The sequence below is a fragment of the Tympanuchus pallidicinctus genome, unplaced genomic scaffold, assembly GCF_026119805.1.
Source record: "Tympanuchus pallidicinctus isolate F22 unplaced genomic scaffold, pur_lepc_1.0 scaffold27, whole genome shotgun sequence".
Classification (NCBI taxonomy): domain Eukaryota; kingdom Metazoa; phylum Chordata; class Aves; order Galliformes; family Phasianidae; genus Tympanuchus; species Tympanuchus pallidicinctus.
Genome location: NW_026294744.1, coordinates 47,917 through 61,345, shown reverse-complemented (window position 1 = coordinate 61,345; position 13,429 = coordinate 47,917). Strand labels below are relative to the sequence as shown.

At 41.9% G+C, this 13,429-nt stretch overlaps 1 protein-coding gene across 3 annotated transcripts in view; it reads right to left on the bottom strand.

The window, feature by feature from the left end:
- Positions 1–10,570, bottom strand: part of LOC128084460 (uncharacterized) — a 41,064-nt gene extending 30,494 nt beyond the window's left edge. The window contains exon 1 of one of the 3 annotated variants that reach the window (XM_052690527.1): positions 10,247–10,570. The gene's annotated coding sequence lies outside the window, so the exon portion shown is untranslated. The remainder of the gene's footprint in view (positions 1–10,246) is intronic. The other 2 variants (XM_052690526.1, XM_052690525.1) reach the window with 2 other exon arrangements.
- Positions 10,571–13,429: the final 2,859 nt, after the last annotated feature.

Here is a 13,429-nt window from a genome sequence, read left to right as displayed (position 1 = left end):
TGCTCAACTGGACTGCGCATCTCACCTCAGCGTTGTGGTGAGGCCTATCCACCCTTTCAGACATTCTCTCTCTCATTATATTTGATTTATTAGCTTCAATTCTGATTATATTGTATTATAGTGTGTTATCTTGCATTCCGATAATATACTTAGTAAATTAGTTTGTTTCTCCTCAGATCGGTGCCGCTGTTTTTAATTATTTTGGGGTCTCCTGTTTCCTTTTTTTCCGGAGGCGCGGATCTGTGGATCCCTCCACCCCGCTCGTCACGGAACCGGGCTGAACCAGCCCGTAAACCGTTGACAATTGCCCTTTGGCAATCTTTGAAGAAAACAGCTCCAACTCTTGACTGACCTATAACCTCTCTGTCCTCAGCCCTACAGCACACAAAACTGCTTCTTTTTCTCCTCCTGGGCCACACACCTCCAAAAAGAAATACAGAGAAGTCAGTCCTTTGCGCCTTAAATTCACCCCCAAGCTTACAATTTCAGTATGCTAGTGAGAAGTTGGAACATGAGACAATTTGTCTCCTAACAGTCATCATGACTAATTGTGCAACAGAAAATTTATATCATTTCCTCTGCCTCTTTCACAACACTATCATACAATAATGTCAAGCTAAGGAATGCAAAATCCTTGACGTATTCGGATCCACCAACCTACGCAAGCAAGCATACTATATTCTAATTGGGACTGTGCATACTTTAGCATAAGTAACTTCCCCTGGGAAGTTACAGGCAGTAGTTCATGAAATCCAAGGCTCAGCTCACGGTCTTTCCCATTACCTGCAAAAACTTCAATCAGTGGGGCATAAATAAACAACACACAAACATCCTCTCTCTCCTAGATTCAGTAGAGTTCAGCAGAGTTAAACTTAGATAGCTTTCTGTCCTAACTCCTGACACTGCTAATCAGACTCACAGATTATCAGACTTGATATATGGCAAACCACTTTATTGCACTTAGTAGTCACTGCAGCATGTAGTGAGGTACAGCAGTTCGGTCTTGGGAAAGCCAAGCTACAGGGGATGTCTGAAGGGGGAAAGATCAGGATGGCACAAAAGAAAGGGCTGGTGTAGTCCATAGACCATGACAGAAAGGGAGGGAAGTCAAATCTCTCTTCTCAAATGTACTCCCGTACTGAGAACAGGTCTTCCATCTTTCCTCTGCCAGTCTTAGCGAACCTAGCTCAAAGAACAAATTATTGCTGACAATTAATGAACCCTGTACCTCTCATGTGTCACAGTGTATCGGTGGTCAGGTAGGAGCAAGAAGCAAGCAACTTCTGCACATCGCCCGCTCTCCACAGCACACATGATGCTGAGAGCTAACATTGCAGCAAGTGAGGTCTCACCCACACAGGACAGGGGCGCTTAACAACCAACATCCAGCCACTGTTTCAGAGGTCTTTGTCTTTCCTCAGTATCAGGTTCGCATTCTATCTGGCTATGATTGCTTACTGCAGGACTGAAGGACAGTACAAGCTCATTATTTCAGTATGCTAGTGAGAACAATCGCAGTGACACATCATGAGATAACAAACCACTTTTGTACCCCTTGGCATACGCAGGAGTTACAACGGGTGATTTTAGACCTGCTCTCAAGAAACAGAGAGAAAGTAGACAAAGAATGATCACAGCTATATGCACACCAGGAATTAGCAGTATTCCTGCTTTTGTTTCAAAAAGAAAAATACCCTGCACTGCAAATGTTTATGTACTCCTGCTCTGCTAGCATTTATCCTAATAAAAAGTGATAAAGATGCACTAACATGACTGTTTATGAAGTCGTGCTTCTATCTACAGCTATAGCCCGTGAACACTTAAACAGTTGTGGTCACCCACAAAGTTCAAGTTGATGGGTCCACAAAGGGTGACATCGGTAACATAACGGAAATGGAACTGTGCACATTAGGATAGTAGGAGTTCTCATTCCTTCAATTACCCACTGTTACCATTTGATTAAAAAAAAAAAAAAAAAAAAAAAAAAAAGAATCTATAAACGGCTTGGATGATCAGTGATTTTTCAAGGCAATTGAGAACCACAACTTTACCCCCAAACTCTCCCCAACAGAATTCCCAGTTCTGGCTCTTTGATTAGCAGCTCCTGCCCACCTCAGCAGCTGAGGGAACCACAACCCCTCCTAACTCACAGATGTGTTCTCAGGATTAGTAAGTCAGTGCCCACTCAGTGTGATCAACACACAAAGTTTTAAATTCTGTAACAGACTGCAATTGTAAGTAAAGTCTTACTTAAACCATCCCTTCACCAACAGAAAAAGTATTAATTGTTCATTCAGATCCCTCACTTTGTCTATTGCCTCCAAATTCTTCAAGATATGAAAGGTGTTCCTAATGTATTTTACTTTTGTACTGTAGATGCTTTACATAAACAACAGATACATACAAATAGTATTCATAATTAATTGTTTCAACTCATTCTGGACCAGTTTTACTCTTTTACCATGCTTACATTCTAGTGACCCGCATGATGAAAGTACATGCCCCATAACTTCACAAATGTCAGGTATTCACAGCAGCTTATTTTTCACTCTGTCCATATTCAGATAAACCCACTTTTACAATTCCAACAATTTTATGAGCTCAAGACATACAGCATCAAATAGTTCTTGGCATCTCTAAGCACAAAACAAGTATCTCCACCAAACCATTCTTGAAAACCAACTCTTCACAAATAAACTTGAACTTAGGTGTATAGGTCTCTCCTATGCAATTTCTTTTTAAATCTCTTGTCTGAGAGACAAAGGAAGTTTGGGATTACTTTTTAAATGTCTTCTGCTGCAGAAGCCATATCACACTTCTGTCCCACTTCAAACCTTTCCCACAATCAAGACAGTTAAAGGGTTTCTTTTTTCAAAAACAAAACAAAACAAAACCACCAAAATCCAACACTCCCCCCTCCACTCTTATTGTCAAATAATCTATAATTCTGAACCTATGGCTTTAAGAAGCCCACAGAACACAAACCAATAATATTTTGGTTACATTGGAATTGTTTGGGCAGACTGAGTATATCTAATTGTTTTGAATGGATCCAGCTATTTAATTTCAGGTCTTAAACTCTTCGCTCAGGATTACTGCATCACTTCAGCACAAAACTGCAGTTCTACCACATCCCCAGACAATTATTTAAAGACAATATATTACTGAAGTAATAATACACATTGGAGAGTTATGCATCATAATACCGTGCTTCCAAATTGGAGAAATTCAGCCTTATTTTCAGTACTTGAAGGCCTGGAGCATCTCCCTCATGAAGAAAGGCTGAGTAACCTGGGTCTGTTCAGCCTGGGAAACAGACAACTAAGGAGGGACATGGATAAATGTTTATAAAAATCTCAAGGGAGGCTGAAGGCAAACGAATGAGGCCAGGCTCATCTCATTCGTGTGTAGTGATAGGTCAAGGAGCAATGGTCTAAAGCTTGAATGTGGGAAGTTCCATATAAACATGCAGAACTTCTTTATGCTAAGCATGACAGAGCTTATGGAAATGGATTGCCGACAGTGGTTGTGAAGTCTCCTTCTATGGAGATTCAAGACCTGTCTGGATGTGCGACCTATTGTAGGGAATTTGCTTTAGCAGGGGGGGTGGACTCAATGATCTCTTGAGGTCTTCCCAACCTCTGCAATACTGTAATTCTGTGAATACAAATGAAAAAAATTCAAATGCACTACACTATTTTCCACTGCCACAATCAAAATTTGTGCAGTACTGAATTATAAATTAACTTATCAAAGGGAACATGTTAGTAAAAGATAACGTATTTCAGGGCAGCTTTGATTTCATACTGCTCTACTGAAGTTGAAATTCCTCATTTTCAGGATTTTTTTTCATTGCGTGTGGGGTCCATAAAACCCCATATTTTCTTATTATACTTTTTTCTTTAAAACTATTTTGCTGTGACTATCAAAGAGCTATTCCATTTTCCACTCCAATGCCTACTTTTATTCTTTTAGTATCTGTTACTATACACTCAGCAGCCAAATAGGTAAGCATGAAGCAACATTCAGAATTGAAGTAAAGAGCTCCAATATGCCTGACAATACAGTTGCTATTATTTTTATATACACGTAGACATAATTTCACATGGGTTCTTATTGCCCTGCCATGTGACTGGTCGCAGCATGATTGTTGCTCCAGTGCAGTCCAAGCTGCTCATGTACCTTCCTCTGCACCTCTTTGGAAGGAAACAGCTTGTTTTACACACTGTACAGAGCAATACGGCACAGAACATAGGCTGAAATAACCTCTGTAGCAAGACAACAGAAGGTAGCACTGACTCTGTGACTATCTTAGTTTCCTTTTCAATCCCTCATCCAGATGTACTAAGAGAAGGTCCCCTCTTCGCAGCAGTGTCCACAGATGAGGAAGAGTGACAGGACAAAGCGAGTTATAGAAACAGACACAGAAAGGCAACAGACAGTGGCAAGATTTATCCAAGCCACATAGAATATAAATCATCAGGACCTATGATTCTACGATTCTGTGATTTAACACTTGCTCTCCAAAATATTGTGCAGTAAGACACTGACCCCATCCTATAAGGCTGACAGTATGCCTGTAATATCTATTCTTGTATAAATCTAGAAGGGAAACATGCACACCACACCTTTTCATCTTTGCTGTTATGCAACCTGACAACCTTTACTTTGTAAACCTGAATAGGAATCTCTGAGCACTTTAGAAAGAAGGCTGACTCAAATGTTGCAGCTAGATTATATTTCACAGGGCTAGTTACCCTTAAGGAATACCTACAGTACAATTTGTATGTCTTAACAGCAGCACAGGCTTAATCTATTCCAAAATAATCTTGCTTATAGCCCTCTAAAGGTCCTCTGAAGACAACATCAAGTGCTTTGCTAGGCATCAGTAAGGCTGCTGTACCTTTCCTTCAGCTATGAAATAAAGTATGCCAGCAAAGACATACTCTTGCTATTATACACTTAATTTTCCACTAGCACCACCTCACAGGACAGGAATCTGTAACCAAGTAAGGTTCTAGTTAAGACTCAGGCTATTCAAAGAGTATTTGCAGGCACTTTTAATTACCAGACCTCTAATTTCTGTGAATATAAAGTGTACATACTTTAGCTGGCATCCTCTGATTTTTTGTAGCTGCTCAGCAATATCTGAAGGCAAAGAATCTTCTTGTCACTCCTACTCCCACTGCTTAGTGTGCATTAGTTAACACTGGTTTATGTATCTATTTCTATCATTAAGTGAATATGTAGATGTAACTATTGTAGCCATCTTGCAGCAGCTGCAAACAATGACCATGTCCAACAGGTCACTGCATTGAACTCAGCTCAGACTTTGTGCCACATGCATAGGGCTCCCGCAATCCAAAAGTACTGTATCTGACCTTCTGCTTCCTCAGGCATATGCACTTTCTAGTCTGAACTGAAGCAAATTTCATATGTTATTTAGTAGCTTTCCTCTGTGACTATGCATCTCCAGTGGTTATTTTCTCCCTTCAGCCCTTACACGCAGCGTTATGAGGACACTATTTAGGTGGGGCAGGATTTGTGTTTAGTGTGCTCTTCAGTTTAACCCATCAATTTTTTCACTGATGGAACCAGTCACCTGGAACACACTGAGGTGCTTCCAACTCCCCATTTCATCTGCTATGGGAAAGCAACCCGAATCCCATTTTCTAATATGAAGAAATCCTGTAATCCTAATCCTTCCCTCTAGATTGGAATATTTTGAAACCTCAAACTACCACTGGATGAAGTAGCATTCATCCTTCCCTCTTCAGACACACTGTGCAAGGCTTAATCTCATCAGCAAGACTGTGCCCTGCCCGCACATGCAAGGGACCACTAAGATTGTGAATCCCCACAGACACTGCAGCATGACCCAGTGTAATGCTATAACAGGATGATAATAGCAGAATGGCAAAGTCTCTGGCTCCAGCAAATGAGAATGAGCCCTAATGCAGCAGCCACAGATGCAGAAATGAAAGAAAAGAGCTGCTTACATTCAGAAGGCCTCAGGTAGGCAGAGATCTACAGCAATAGCTGCCCTGCATTGCCAAATCTTAAATGAAGTCTGGGAAGGAGTGGATCCCCATCCTACTCCTTCTGGTCACTCAGGTGCATTGCATGCACTGGGTTGATCCTGTCTTCCCACCAGGTACTCAACCACTGTTTTAGGCTGTAACCTAGTATTTCCATTTGGAAATACTGTGTTCCCATTTGATATAGTGGAATTGGATTTGGATTTGGGAATTTTTGTGTATAATAAGTGGCAAGAACTCCAGTGGTAGAAACTGAGCTCCAAGAAAGCTCTCACTCAATAAGAACTTAAACATTTAATTAGAGGCTACAGAAGTACTTTGATGTATGAATATTTCCGTGGTCCTAGTCATCACACACTTCTATGTGACTTTCTGCAAACAGGATACAGTCTCAGGAAGTTAATTTACAGCCAACTACTCCTGTTCACTTTTCATATACTATCCAAAACAGGGGGGGCATAGTGCAGAACAAACTTTTCTTCTTACACCCATCACATGCACTCAACCCACATGTATTACACATGGCATGTGCTTTTGTCACTTGTTGAACAAAAAATAGTGACTGCTGATACTGATATTTCAACGTACCTAATGGTGTCTCAAAAGAAAACAAGAACCCCAAAAAAGGAAAATTATGGATGAAGGATGATTGTTCAACAAAAAATAGACTGATGAGTTCTTTCTTGTCAAGATAAATAATATGGTACTATGCTTAATTTGCAAAGGAAACTGTGTCAATTTTCAAAGATTATAATTATCTTGATCTGTAAGAAGCAGTAAAAAATACATTAAAGCAATTTTCTTCAACTTTTGTCAATATATCTAGTATAGCTACTGATGGTTCCACATAGATAACTGGTAAAAAAAGAGGGACCTACACGATTAATAGAAGACAATGCAATTACCACCAGCAGTTCGTGTTTGATGAAACAGCACTGCATCAGACATGAAGAAAATTGCCATGTGCAAGCTTTAAAAATGGATAACATAATGCAAATGATCATCAAATCTGAGAATTTCATGAATTCTAATCATTGCCAGTTCCAGGAGTTTCTTAAAAATTTGGATGCTGATTATGGGAATATCATTTACTTTTCTGAAGGGAGATGGCTAAGTTGGGGTAAAATGCTAAAAAGATTTCATGATTTGAAAAATGAAACCAAGTCATTTATGGAATCAAAAAGAAATTCTGCACCAGAACTTAAAGATGAAAAATGGCTCAGAGGTCTAGCACTTTTGGTGGATTTGACTGCTCATTTGAATGAATTAAACATGCGTCTTCAAGATGAAAATCCACTTATCTGTGCTTATTTCAAATCATAACAGTGTTCAAAATTACAGCAAGTTCAAGTTATGGCAAATGAGCATTTTGATGCATTGGCTAAATACATTCTTGTAAACAGTACAAAATATGCAGCCATGCTTTCTATTTTGATAAAGAAATTTGAGATAGGTTTGAAGATTAAAAAAACAAAAACAAAAACAAATTTTTTAATGTATTTTGACTCCTTTTTCAGCTGACAAAAATACGTTACCCGTGAATTCTCACATGTAATGTATCAAGTTGCAAATAAAAGTTTGATTATGTCTTTTTACTACACTTTTACAAGACCTATTTTACCAGAGAAAAATAACCTTCACTTCACAATCACAACTGATTCATGCATTGCCTTTCAGTGGCTTATATGTTTGTGAACAACTGTTTTCAAGGATGAAGCACAGGAAGAGTAATATTTCATCAGAAATCTCTGACGAGCACTTTGAGAACTCACAAAGAATTGCAAATACTTCCACTGAAAAAGGAAAAATATCCCACTAGTCTTATATTTATGTTATTCTTTTTCGTGTTTTAATAAAAAATACATTAAAAAATAAGTTGCGTTACTTATCCACATTATTGATATCATGTATTTTATACGTGGCCCAAGACAATTCCTCTTCACTCAGTTCAACTCAGGCAAACCAAAAGGTTGGACTTCCATGCAATAGACCTAAACTCATCTGACCAACCAAGTCTGGCAACTGAGTAAACTTGGGCTAATGAGTGAATCCGGGCAGCTGGTCTTAAACACTTGCTTTAAAGGAAATATTGAAAGAAAAAAAGAAAAATGTGTATCTTCCATAAATACTTAAGGTAGACTGTGCTTGTGACAATTCCTGTACCTCAAGCCTTAGTTTCACAAATTCCCTAATTTGTCAAAAACTGACACAGATGCCATCCTCCTTACTCCCATCCTACATTGCTCTTTCTCTTCTGGCACACATGCACATGTAGCTTCACAACAAACCAGGCTGAGGAACTGGCACAGATGACAAATGGTAGCATAACAGCATCTTCCAGTGGCAGTGCTAGCTGAGAGGATCTGTGCAACCACAACCTACTGCCTCAGCCCAGAAATATAGGAATTAAACATATGATTCCTTCTTTTATTCAATTTAGCACAAGGGCTATTCATGCCTGGCTTCAAGCTACCGTTCTGCACCAGCACTGTCTGGCCATGGAGACAATTTTTTTTCCCAAGGATGTGGGCTGATTTTTAGTTGGAGCAATGATACAAAATAAGTAAATAAATAAAAAATAAAAACCTCAGGAAAATTTTGTTTTTCACACCTGGAAAGGACTTGAAAGAAAAAAAAAAAAAAAAAAAAAAAAAAGTGATCCACAGGAAATAAGAAGGCTCAAGGGACAAGAGCAAGAATATCCAAGTTTAACACGATGAAAAAAACAAGGCCCAGAAATGAAGCTATAAACATCAAAGGCTCTCAGAAGAGTTCCTCAAAGGAAGTACCCAGGTCTCATAGTTTTAGACATTAAGAAGACAGAGCTTCAGCAGTAGCACCAGGCTTAGTTCTAGTCCATGCTGCCACCAGTGATCATAGCATGTGATCCCCCTTCCCACTCAGATTAATCAAGACTACCAAGTTACTGCACGGATAAGACTACAAATACTTCATCAGCCATGAGCTGGCAAAATGAGACTGTGCATGGAAACCAAATATTAACAACTGAGACTTAAGAATAATTCAGATGTAGAACAACTTCAAATCATATTTTCAATGCCTTCTCCTCACCCAGTTCAGCTGCACTTCAGAAACCCAGGTCACTTATATATCACTCCAAAACAAGCCACCTCCCTCCTATGCAACCTTTTAAGAGAACTTTATCCTTATACAAGTTACCTTCAATAAGCCTTTTAGATTTCAAGAAATTCTAAAACATCAGTGAATGCTGTCACAAAACTTCAGTAGCATGTTATGGATGTGGTTTGGCCAGCAAATGAGGGGGAAGGACAAGGCAACAGCATCCATATCCAGTAATCCCTTGGCAAAGGTGCTCCCCTGCCCTTGTACTGTCTGCCAGATTTGATCCATCCAACTTCTGAAAGTTAAAGCACAAAGCATAAGGATAACAAGGGTGCTGGGTGGGCCTGGGAAGAGCTGCAGGAGCTTGAAAGGCTAGGCAAGTTGCTTGAGGCACCAAGGGTGTAACCACAGCTCTGGGGTAAGCTCCAAGTGGGGAGAAGGGAAATGTGCAGCAAGCACCCGTCTCATCTTCCGTTCCTCCATGACAGGCCATAAAAGTCACAAGACACAAATGAGCAAAGCAGAGAGAAAAACAAGGTGTCCAGAGTTCAAATGCAGCCCTGAGACACCAAGGTTTCTGAAGTCCACAGTCCAGTGACCAGCGCAAGACCTAACTCTCATGTGGGAGGCACAGCAGCAGTGCGGAAAAGCACTCCAGCTGCTGGGCCCGGGATCGGGCCCACATTTCTACCTGTGAGGGGCAGGAGCATCAAGAAAAGGCTGCGGAAGGCCCCCCGAGGGTATAAGCTCATTTCTCCTTCTCCCTGTAGGCACCAGAGCGGGCATCCCTGCACCTGGCTCTGCGGGGCTTCCCCGAACGGCGATTCCCCACACATTCATCCACACCTACGCGCATCAGGCCGAGCCCCACGTCCCAGAGGAGGGCAGCAGGCCCGTCGTCCCACAGCGGGATGAGGGCGACTTCCTTCCCCCGAGATTCTTCCTACGCCTCCTCCCCGTCGGATCCTGAAACGGCGGGCCGCTCTCTCGGCCGTCCTCTCCCTATCGCACCGGCCCCAGGAACAGCGCCCTTCCAGCCGGCCTCAGCCCGGCCCGTGCTGGATCGGGCGCCAGGCCTTCGCATCTCCAGGCAAACAGCAACGCCACTCTCACAGTGCCCTTACCTGCGGCGGCCGGGCCGGGGCCAACGCTACCCCCAGCACCGCTCAGGCTGGGACCCCCCTGCCCTGGGCTACAGCAGACTCAGATCTCTGCGCTTCCCGCAGGGCTGCAGGTATGTCATCAGCACCGCGGCTCCCAGGTGAGCCGGACACACCTACAGGAAGGCAGGCAGGCTGCCTGATTGGCGTGCGGGGCTGACAGCGGGGCTCGCACCCCCGCTGGTGGGTGCGGGGCTGGGCGCGAGGAGAGTCGTCTTCGTCCTCTTCCTGGTGAGCTCTCACACTGGAGTCATCTCGGTGTTGGAGCTGGCTGTGCGGTGGTTCGGAGCACGACGAAGAATGCTCCTCTGCGTAACTCGGGGTGGAAAACACACTTAACGCTGTTTTTTTGGTTTTTGTTTTGTTTTGTTGTTTGTTTTTGTTTTTGTTTTTTCAGTCTTGAAGGCGACAGCAGAGCCAGCATACCTGCCCCCTGTCATCCATGGTTCCAGAAAGACGAACTATAACTTTTTTTTTTTTTTTTTTTTTACAACCTTCTTCATTACCCAAGTCTTTCTTCCTGCCGCTTAAGGTATTCATTCTTGCATATGTGAACCCTTCTCTGTGTTTCCTCCCCCCCAACGAATGGCCAGGATTTTAAGGGAAAGCACCAGGTACTAGAATTGTTGTCCTCACAGCACAGAGAACAGCTCAGCCCCTGCAGTAGATCTCAGAGATCCTAACATTATGTCCTGGACTGTCATATAGGAGTGAGTGAATTAAACAGCTTACTAAAGATGAAATTGAGCAGCATTTGAATAGAAAAACTAATTTGTACCAAAAGTCTGAATCCACAACAGTCATTCTCAGGCATCCTGTCTTTTTGAGTACACAGATAAATATCCCTGGGAAACCTAGCTGCATAAAAGCTTTCTATGGTTACTGTGGTTGTCATGTTTAACTGTGCACTGGAATGGCACAGCATATCAGTTCTCAGTGAAATAAGTTCTGTCATTATCTACCAGCACGACTGTAGCCATGGGGACAGACTGTAGGGAAGTTTCCCTGACTTGGCAGAGTGGGACAGAGGCCAGTAGAGAAAAGAGGAGTATGACTAGATCCAAAACTGTAAAGAATTTTGCTAGACAGGTGAGGAGGAAGGAGTTATCTATAATACATTTGCAGTCTCCTTGAACTGATATTCAGTACTGTCGCTTCCCTGAATCTTTTTTCCTTTTCATAAGGCTTGCTGATGTGTATCCACCAGGCCACTGTGGAACAAAAGAGAGGAGAAGTTTGAGCAAACCACTTGAGAAACTCAGTAGCCCACATCTGAGTATTCCTCATTTCTCCCTTGCCCGCAGGATCTCTCTGTCAGGAAAACTCCTTTCAGAAGTGGCCAGGCAAAACCTCTACCCAGCCTGTGATAATCCTACCTGTGCTTGGTACTGCTTTCTTATACAACTAATATTTTCCTTCAGTTGTGTGGATGAATGATTTCTTCATAGTGGAGCAGCTTATGCAGTTGAGACTTCTGTTCCATATCACAGCATTTACAGTCAACTAGGAAGAAATGTATACCCCAAATTCCCAAATGAGACTAGGGAAACCAACTCTGGATGGTGTGTATTTTGGGTTGTTGCACAAACCTTTTGACCATTATCTACATAGGCAATGATTCTTCCTGCTGCGTTTTTATAAGCAACTAGCAGCAGGCAGTGGGATGGAGCTCCAACCCCACTCCACTAGCTACTAAGAAATGGCACTCTGTCATCCAGAAAAGGATGATTTATTGTCTAAGAAGGGCTTAACCTTCACCCTTCTCCTTGGCACCTCCAGTGGCTCTAGAGGCAGTTTTCTTTTCTGCTTTTGTGAATCATATCTTGAGATATCTTGCTTTCCCTATCTATTGCACAGGGAATTGGAGCACCTAAGTTTTCTTTGTGTGTTGTCCAAGGGGAAGAAATGCCTAAAAATAATAACATGCAGCTCTCGGTGTCGCAGTATCTACATCCTTCCGTGGGACAGCTCTCCTTCTGTAACTTAACTTGTATGCCTGTATGAAAATTCCTGAAATGCAATTGAGGTACTTCTTCCATCAGTAGCACAAAAGAAAGGTCAGTGAAGAATAAGTATGCTATGAGCTCAGAATCAATGGGATTGGAAGGCACCTCTGAAGATCAGACAGCTCAGGCTCCCCTTTCAGATCAGGATTAGCTGGAGCAGGCTGCTCGGGATCATGATCAGAACAGATGGTTTTAAACATCTCCAAGAGCAGAGACTCCATGACTTCTCTTAGCAACCTGTACTAGTTTAACCACCCTTGCAGTACAAGTGGTTTTGTTTTAGAACTCTGCATGTCTGGAGCACCACATTATGAACAGAAGAGGTCCAATCCCATGCTGGGAGTACTCCTCCTCATCCTCTTGAGCAGTATGAGCTACAGTGAGTCAACATTTTTGGCCAATAGCCAATGGACTCAGTGAGGAAAGTTAAGAGCCAGTGCTGGTAGTGCTACAGGTTCCATGCTTTTCTTGGGTTTATAGGTGTCAGCACCTTACTCAATTAGAGCAAGTACTTGAGTAAAAAAGAATATATTGCCAGGATTACACAGTCCACTCAGCTTTTTTGTTACTATCTTGAATATAGCCTTAGCAATATTGTCATGACTTACATCTAGATTCCTATAGTCATCTCTTTGGATTCACTGTGGCGGGGCAGAAAGAAGTTAATGAAATATTAAACTGTTTCAGAATGGAAACCATCTTCCAGAGATGCAGATTTGAGCTGCCTTTCCCCCCCCCCCCTCCCCCCCTTCAGATTCAGGTGCCTGTCATTCTCTGATTTCCCTACATGGTAGCAGATAGAAAGCAGCATATGTTGAGCTTTTGTGTACTCTCACAGTAGCTCCTCATTTCTGGAAATGGGTTTGGGCCTGTCTTAATCCAAATCTGCTTCTATTACAATTGTGAATACAACTGTAATAGCAAATATCTACTATTGACTGGCAGGGTGTTGCTTGTCCTTGAAGTTCAAGAAATAAAGTTAACATAATCAAGTACTGGTTTCTGAGATCTTTCCTGAAAATTGTTCCAAATTAAGTTCAGGAATAACTGGACGTGACAGGAGTTAAGAAAATTCAGAACTGGATTACAGGGCTAGATATGTTTTCCTATGTGAAACTTGTTATAAAACCAGATTACTGAA